Genomic DNA, 8,562 nt, shown 5'->3' on the forward strand with positions numbered 1-8,562 from the left:
GCGGGGCTCCACTACTGTCCCCAGCCCAAGGATGCCGGAGCAGAGTCAAGTCGCCCGGCGCGAGGGAGCGCGGATGCGTCGGTGGGAAAGCTTCGGCTGGAGACGGAGGTGGATGCGCAAAGCAAAAGCCCGCGTTTTCCCAGCCGGTCGCCATACGCAGGTCGTTTAGATTCTGGGACCCTGGGCACAGGATCGACCTTCAGGGAGCATCGGAGCCCAGATTTGTACTCTGTGCGAGTCTTTGTGACTCCGGAGAGTCCGCGATTTGCGCGGAAGATTGCGGTATTTGTTTCAGGTGGGGAAGTCCAAGGTTTGCGAGACGTTCTCAAAAGGGCCAGCAATTACCCCTCTTCAAAAGGGAAGTGTATTAGACCTGATTCTAGTTCAACCAGCAGGGGAACAACAAGCGGGAGTGACTTGTCCCCCTCCCAGGGTAGCTTCTGATAGTTCCTAGCCAAGTCCTCTCCCCGCACGCCCCCGCTGCCAAGGCGACTCGCTGGGAAACTCAATTCCAGTGCAGGCTCCTCAGGAGGGTTTAGGACAGCCCCAGTTGGCTACTTAACGGCTGTGAGAAGACCCAGCGAGACAGTGAGATGGTGGCCTGGGGTGGGGGGTATTGAAAGATACTAGGGCAGCAGCCCAGTTCTTCCTAACCCCACCCCTTTTGCAGTCTGGAGTTCCGGCAGTGTGCATCTCTCTGCAGTTTGCATCACTCCATTTCCTCGTCCAGGAAATTGTCTCTGTTGTGAAGCCACACACACTGGGTCCTCTCTTTCCGGGTGCCTCCCCTCAGATGCCCTCCTGATGGGAGCCCGCGGGAGGGAAGTGAGGGGGCCTGGCCTCACATTCCAGCCAGGGCTCAGCTGCCAATACTAGCCCCTTTCCCCTCTGACGATGGCACAGAGTGGCAAAGCCAGGGCAAGACAAACATCCAGGAAGGACGATGCTGGAGAGGGTGAGAGTTGTGATCCTCTGCCTTAGAGAGGCTGACAGGGGGGACACAGGGTTGGATGGCTCTACCTTTCTTGGCTAGGTCCCAAACAGTCCTCCTCAGCCAGGACGTCCAACCCCATTCATGGCATCAGTGGGCTGCTCAAAGGCCCCCCATACTCCTCACCATCCACCTGCAAGTGCATTTTCCTGGGCCTGGATTCTGACCCTCCCTATCCAGTGCTGGCCCCTCTCAGCCCTTTTGCTACCTTGACTTTCCCTTCCTGCAGCACCTGAGGACAACCTCCTCTTCCCGCAAGTCTGTGGTCCCCCTGTCTATGCTCATACTCAGCTCGGAAAAGCTGGTCTCCTCCCCTTCTCGTGCTGGAAGCCCTCCCTGATCTACCTAGAGGAGATCGAACACTCCCTCTTCAGGCCTGCCCAAGCTTGTTTGGGTTTCAGTGCTTGTCACACATTTTGTAGTGTCATTATTTGTTCTTGCACTTCTCTGGGAGCTCCTCAAGGATGGGAAATGTGACTTTATGCCACCGGGTACCCAGGTCACCAGCACAGGGCACAATCTGGCCCTCCTGTGAGAGCCTGCTACTCAGACTGAGCAGGTCTTGGGTCAGTTCTTGTCTCTACCTCTTCCTAGCTATGCAGCCTTGGGCCACTTGTCTTCTCTGCGCCTCAACTTTTCAATCAATAAAATGAGGATAATACTGGGACCAGCAGTTAGCGTAATGGCTATGTTGCTGGACTCCCACGTAGTTGACCACGGTTTGCGTCCCAGACCCGGTGGCTTAAAACTCACGCTGGGTGCGTGTGCGTGTGTGCCCAAGATCCTGAGAGGAGAATGGAGGAGAAGGGATTGCGGCGTGGCCATCCCCCTTGGGGGGGGTGATTTCTCGCTTTCTGTCTCTCTGTCTCTCTCTGTCTGTCTGGCGATTGCATGCGCCGTAAAGCGAGAAATCCTCTCCCCCCCCAAAAAAAATGTGGATAATACTAACGTTTTATGAGAGTTTCGAAGATTAATAGTATTAACTTAAACATCCATGATTCTTCTATGTGTGGAGAGCGTTTCAATCATTTTACACATATTGCATGAATGTATCAGACCTGGGGGCAAGTCTCAGGCCTGTCCCTGGCTGGGCATTGGGAATACATGGAGTAGAACTGCAGAGTGCTAGATCTGGCAGGTGTGGTAGTTGGAAAGGTATGTCGCCTAGCCCGGGGCAGCTACAGAGGAGCCCAGAAGCAGAGTTCTCACAGTGCAAGTGGGCAGAGGTAGGGGGACTCGGGCTCAGTATAGCATCACCTATCCTAGGTTCAAGTGCAAGAGACTCTGGGATGATTCTGGGGCCTAGAGATAAGCTGTCGGAACCAGCAGTTGGCGTAATGGCTATGTCTCTGGACTCCCATGTAGTCGACTGCAGTTTGAGTCCCAGACCCAGTGGCTTAAACTCATGCCAGAGTGCATGTGCATGCGTGCCCAAGATCCCAAGAAGAGAATGGAGGAGAAGGGGTTGTGGTGTAGCCATCCCCCCTGGGGGGTGATCTCTCGCTTTCTACCTCTGTCTCTCTCTGTCTTTCTGGTGAGCGCATGTGCCCTATAGCAAAAGCCTCTCAAAAAAAAAAAAAAAAAAAAAAGCCTCTCAAAAAAAAAAAAAAAAAAAAAAGAAAGAAAGAAAGAAAGAAAGAAAAGAAAAGAAAAGAAAAGAAAAGAAAAGAAAAGAAAAAAGCTGTCTTGGGAAACTCAGATCTCCTGGACAGGGTTTCTGAGGGTCTCACAGTGGCAGCCTCTCTCCCTGGTGTCCTGGAAACTTAAGGCCCTGGATCTATATGTAGCCCTGACTGCTGCCTGGCAGACCTGGCTCAACCTTTTGTCTGGAAGGTTGCAGAAAGCTTCAGCTTTGGGCTGAAGATTCGGAGGCATATTCTTCCACCCTGAAGCTGAGCAGGTGCTCACCGTGCTCGTTGACCGGTAGAGTAGAACTCCAGGGCCGTGGGGCTGGTAGGGGACTGTCCTCCGGATGTGGGTGTAATCACAATTCAGCAGTTGTGAAGAGATGAACTTCTGCTGGTGTCCCTTTAGGGGGCTGATGTGTGTGGTTCCCTGCCTTCCCTGAGCCCTGGCCAGGCCAAACTTTCCCCAGCTGGTGGGACCACATGCACTGCGGGAACTCAGCTGAGCACAGTGGAATACAAGGAAGGAAGCTCTGGCTGTGCCCAAGCGTTGTGGGGATGGAGAGAAGTGAGAAGGGGAGGACAGCTCTCCAGAAATGCCCAGGAGGTGGAGCTGACAAGGGATAAGAGATGCCATCAGTTTGTTGTCCTGTGGAGTCAGTGTCCTGCCGGGCTTGGAGCTCTTCCACTGCCAGCTTTCCTCAAATAGCATGACTTGTGCAAAGCAAGGGCCTGGTAATTAGATAAAGGGATTATGTGCATGGCCTCTGAATGTTTCTGGTTCTCCTAAAGGGACATAGCAGCAGACTCACCTCTTTCCAACTGCTGGATGTCCTGATGTCCACACTCACATCAGGGTGGCAGTTGCCACTTCCATTTTCAAAATTATAACCCTCTTATAGACCTCCTTTATCTGGTTTGGGAAGAAGTGTCTGATCATCAGGATATCTGTTGGCCAGACATGTTTGACATCAGCTTTACCCAATGAGTGAGCAAGACTGTCTAAGCTCAAGTAAGCAGCTCCACCTTCTCTAGGCTCACTTTGCAGACTTGCATCCTGGACTCCTTCTTGGGGAACTGGGTTTCTAGAATTTGTCATTTAAGGAAATAAGCTCAATGGACCAACAGTGATGGATGATTCTACCAAGAGAAAAAAAGGGAGCGTCCTTCACGCCACACCCTAGGGCCGGTCAGCATTTCATCAATGACTTAGACACCGAAGGCAAGCAGGTTGGGCTTGTGGCTGACCACACTGAGGTGCTGATGCTGGTAGCTGACAGGCTCCAGGCTTGACATAATGGGGAGACTGAGCCAAAACCAACAAGAAGACCTTTTAAAAACTGTTATGAAAACATTGTAGCATTACAGGAGACAAACCAGGAAGAAAAAAGTCACCCACAAGCCATTACCTATCATCATCTGCTAGGTTTTTCCGGTCTGTTTTTTTTTCTCTTTTGTGTTCTTATGCATATACGTGCATGTTTACATAGTTGTAACTGCGGTGTATGTACAATTCTGCGGTCTCTGTACACAGCGCATTTGCATTATTCTGTAAACATAGCTACATGTTGCTCCTCACTTCTTGTTTTTCATATGTAATTGTGAATGAAATGATCTCCTGTTGATTTAACTCTTTCACTGTAACTGGGCAACTAGGTGATTTCTAGTATCTTCTCCGATATATAGTTACTCTGCTATGAATGTATTTGCATAAAGAGCATTCTATTTATTTTGAAATATCTTTAAACTCTTTCTTTCTTCCTTCCTTCCTTCCTTCCTTCCTTTCCTCTCTCTGTCTCTCTTTTTGAATTTAACTGCCACAGAGCATGTGTGCTCACCAGAAATAGAAAGAGAGGGGAACGCTTGCCCTCACCCTTTCTCCTCCGTTTCTCCATCCTGTCAGGACTTGAGGCACACACATATGTGCACCTGCGTGTTTCTCAAGTCACTGGGGCCAGGATTATAATGTGTGAATTGTGTGCTGGGTGTTTGCTTTTCAAGACTTTGAGTAGTTGATGTGTAAATAGTTTCTCAAAAATTATTTAAAATGTACTGTCACTGTTGTTATAGAGTCACAAACAAAATTATAACAAATATTTTGAAAGTTATCTTTAAAATTCAATTTTTTGAAATTTTGAAAGTTGTTTATTAACTGTCAGGAACTATGGAGTATGAGCAAAACTATTTTGATATGTAAAGCAAATGTTTGTGGGAAAATGTAAAAATAAATTAACTAATTAACAAAAAATATAGATACTATACTAAAAAAATAATAATTACAGTGGTCAGCCATGCGAGATCTGGCTTGCTTAACTACTGGACTATGGGGCTGGCCCATCTCATAAAACAAATGTTTTATGGTTTTAATATGGTGTTACCAAATTATCTCTAAGGATATCTTGCAACTCACCATAATCAGGATAATTAGCATATCTGTTACCCCTAAAAATTTCCTCTAACCCATTTGTGACCAAAGCACCCCTTCCCACTATCTGTAAACAATCACTGTAGACTAGTTTGCATTCTATACAATTTTATGTAAGTGAGATAATGCAATGTAGTCTTTGTTGTCCGATGCCTTCACTCAGTGGCATCTACTGTTTGGGCATTCATTCATTCATGTCGAGGTGTCAATATCTATTTTCTTTTATTGCTGAATAATATTTCATTTCAACAAATTGTGGATATGCCACAATTTGTTTATTCATTTACTTGATAATGAACATTTGGGCTTCCATTTTTTTCATATCAGCACAAACAGTGCTGAGATGAGCATTTGTGTGTAAGTCTTTGTGTGGACATATGCTTTCATTTTTCTTGGGTAAATACCAAAGAGAGGAATGTTTAGGTCATAAGGTAGGTATATATTTAGACTTTGAAGAAACTGCCAAATTGTTTTTAGAAAGTGTCTATATTTCATTTTCACTAGTAGTAGATGAATGTTCTAGTTGCTCTGCCTCCTTACTCTCTATATGTTTAGTCCTTTCTTTTCTTTCTGTCTTTTGTTTGTTGGTTTGTTTTTATAACAGAGTCTCACTATGTCACCATCCTCCTGGCTCAGCTTCCCCTGTGGCTGGCATTATTGGCGGGTTGGGCCACCCACATGGCCTCAGTCTTCTGAGCAGCAACATCTCTCAGTGTGTACCACTGCAGGCTGGGTCCAGTCTTTTAAATTTTACCCATTTTTGGGACCAGTAGTTGGAGTAATGGCTGTCACTGGACTCCCATGTAGTCGACCGCGGTTTGAGTCCTGGACCCAGTGGCTTAAACTCACACCAGGTACATGTGCGTGCGTGCCCAAGATCCCTAGAGGAGAATGGAGGAGAAGGGATTGTGGCATTTCCATCCCCTCCGGGAGGTGATTTCTTGCTTTCTGTCTCTATGTCTCTCTCTGTCTTTCTGGTGAGCGCATGTGCCCTATAGCAAAAACCTCTCCAAAATAAATAAATAAATAAATAAATAAATAAATAAATAAATAAATAAAATTTTACCTGTTTTAGTGAGATTATATGAGGGGACTCCATAAAGTTTGTGGAAAATGAGATTAATACTTGAGTTTTTATTTTGGTGAAAAAAAAAAAGAGAAATCCATGGGGCCAACCCATGGCATGATGGTTAAAGTGGCATGAGCCCATGTAAATGCAGTTCAAGTTCTGGACCTAATGAGAAACAGTGGGTGTGTGTGAGCATGCCCAAAATCCTGAAAGGAGGGAAAGATGGGGGAGACTCTTCTGTCTCATGGGAATGCCTTCTCACTTTCTGTCTCTCTCTGGCAAGCACACATGCCCTCTGACTTTTTTTTAAAATTGAAATCTATCTAATCTTTCAATCTAATATTTCAATATTTTTATTGAAATCTAAATCTAAAAACTATTTAATGAATATTTTTTTTTCATAATACAGTTTTCTATGAACTTTTCAAAGACCCTGTGTAGTGGTATCTCCTTGTAGAGTCTATTTGTATTATCTCATGACTAATATTATAGTCATTATTTATTGCTGTATAACAAATTACCCCCAAATTACTTGCTTCAGACAACACTTACTGTGTTCCAATTTCTGTGGATTAGAAATCTGAATGTAGCTTTGCTGGGTGTGGCTAGTTCAAGATCTCTCATAAGGTCAAAGTCAAATTGTTGGCTAGGGGACCAGCAGGTGGCATGGTGGTTAAGGTGCTGGACACTCCCACATGGCTGACCACAGTTTGAGTCCTGGACCCAATAGCTTGCTTTCTCACTTTCCCTCTCTCTCTCTCTGTGTGTGTGTCTCTCTCTCTGGTCAAATTAAAAATAAATGAATGAATAAATAAAATTATATAAAAATAATTCTTTAAAAAAATCGTTGGCTAGTGCTGCAGTCATATTAAGGCTGGATTGGGGGTGCAGAATCCACTGTGGGCTCACTTCCAGCCGAGGTGGTTGCCTGACCTCAGTCCCATGTCATGCGGACCTCTCCTTAGACTGCCCAAGTATCCTAACTGCATAGTGGCTGGTGATCTGAGAAAGCAAGTTCGAGAACTCGCAATGGAAGCTACTGTCATTCTATAGCCTGACCTCGGAAGCTGTGTTCTATCACTTATTTTTTTAACCTCCTTCCTTCCTTCCTTCCTTCCTTCCTTCCTTCCTTCCCTCCTACCCCCCTACCCCCCTTCTTCCTCCCTCCCTTTCTTCCTAACTTCCTTCCTTCTTTTGAGAAAGGCAAGAGCCCTCTGTAGGATCTCATGCCATGATCCTCCCAGACAGCTGGGGTCATGGGCACATGCACCTGGTGTTTAGAGGTCTGATCTGGGGACTGAACCTGTGCTATGGATCATGCATTGCTGGAGCTGGCCCTGCATCCTACCACCTTCATTCATGCTCTGATAGAAATGAGTTGCTATGTTCAGCCCATACTCGAGGAGGAAGGTATTATACAAAGTCTGAATACCAACAAGTGGGGATCAATGGGGACTCTCATAGAAGCTGCTTATTACATAACAATTGTGAGTTTCTTATCATGTGCTTACTTGCCATCTGTGTATCTTTAGTGAACTGTCTTTGGTGAAATCTGTGGCCAATTTTTTTAAATTGGATTTGTCATATTGAATTGTAAGAATTCTTTTTTTTTTTTTTTTTTTTGAGAGGTTTTATCTATAGGGGCGCGTGCGCTCGCCAGACAGACAGAAAGAGACGGAGAGACAGAAAGCGAGAAATCACCCCTCAGGGTGAATGGCCACGCAGCAATCCCTTCTCCTCCATTCTTCTCTCAGGATCTTGGGCATGCACACACACGCACCTGGCGTGAGTTTAAGCCACTGGGTCCAGGACTCAAACCGCGGTTGACTACGTGGGAGTCCAGCTACATAGCCATTACGCTAACTGCTGGTCCCTTGAATTGTAAGAATTCTTTATACTTTTTTCTATAATTATATTTTATTTAACTTTATTTATTTATTTTAATTTCACCAGAGAGGGATAGAAAGAGAGAGAGGGAGGGAGAAAGTGAGAAACAAGTTGCTAGGTCCAGGACTTGAACTGCAGTTGGCCATGTGGGAGTCCAGTGCTCTTAACCACCATGCCACCTGCTGGCCCCCAGAATTCTTTATCCTTTTTTATATTAGTCCTTTATTAGCATATGTATTGTGAATATTTTTTTCCCAGTTGGTGGCTTGGTTTTTCTTTTCTTTTCTTTCTTTTTTTTTTCTTTTTGAGAGGTTTTTGTTTTGTTTTGTTTTGTTTTTGCTACAGGGCATGTGGGCTTGTCAGAGAGACACAGAGAGAGAAAGTGAGAAATCACCCCCCGCCCCAGGGGAAATGGCCACACCACAGTCCCTTCTCCTCCATTCTCCTCTCCTCTCGGGATTTTGGGCACTCACACATGCACCCAATGTGACTTTCAAGCCACCTGCTCCAGGACTTGAACCATGGTCAGCCATATGGGAATCCAGCATCTTAACCATTATGTCAT

Source organism: Tupaia chinensis, unplaced genomic scaffold (assembly GCF_000334495.1).
Source record: "Tupaia chinensis unplaced genomic scaffold, TupChi_1.0 Scaffold000104_1, whole genome shotgun sequence".
Lineage (NCBI taxonomy): Eukaryota > Metazoa > Chordata > Mammalia > Scandentia > Tupaiidae > Tupaia > Tupaia belangeri.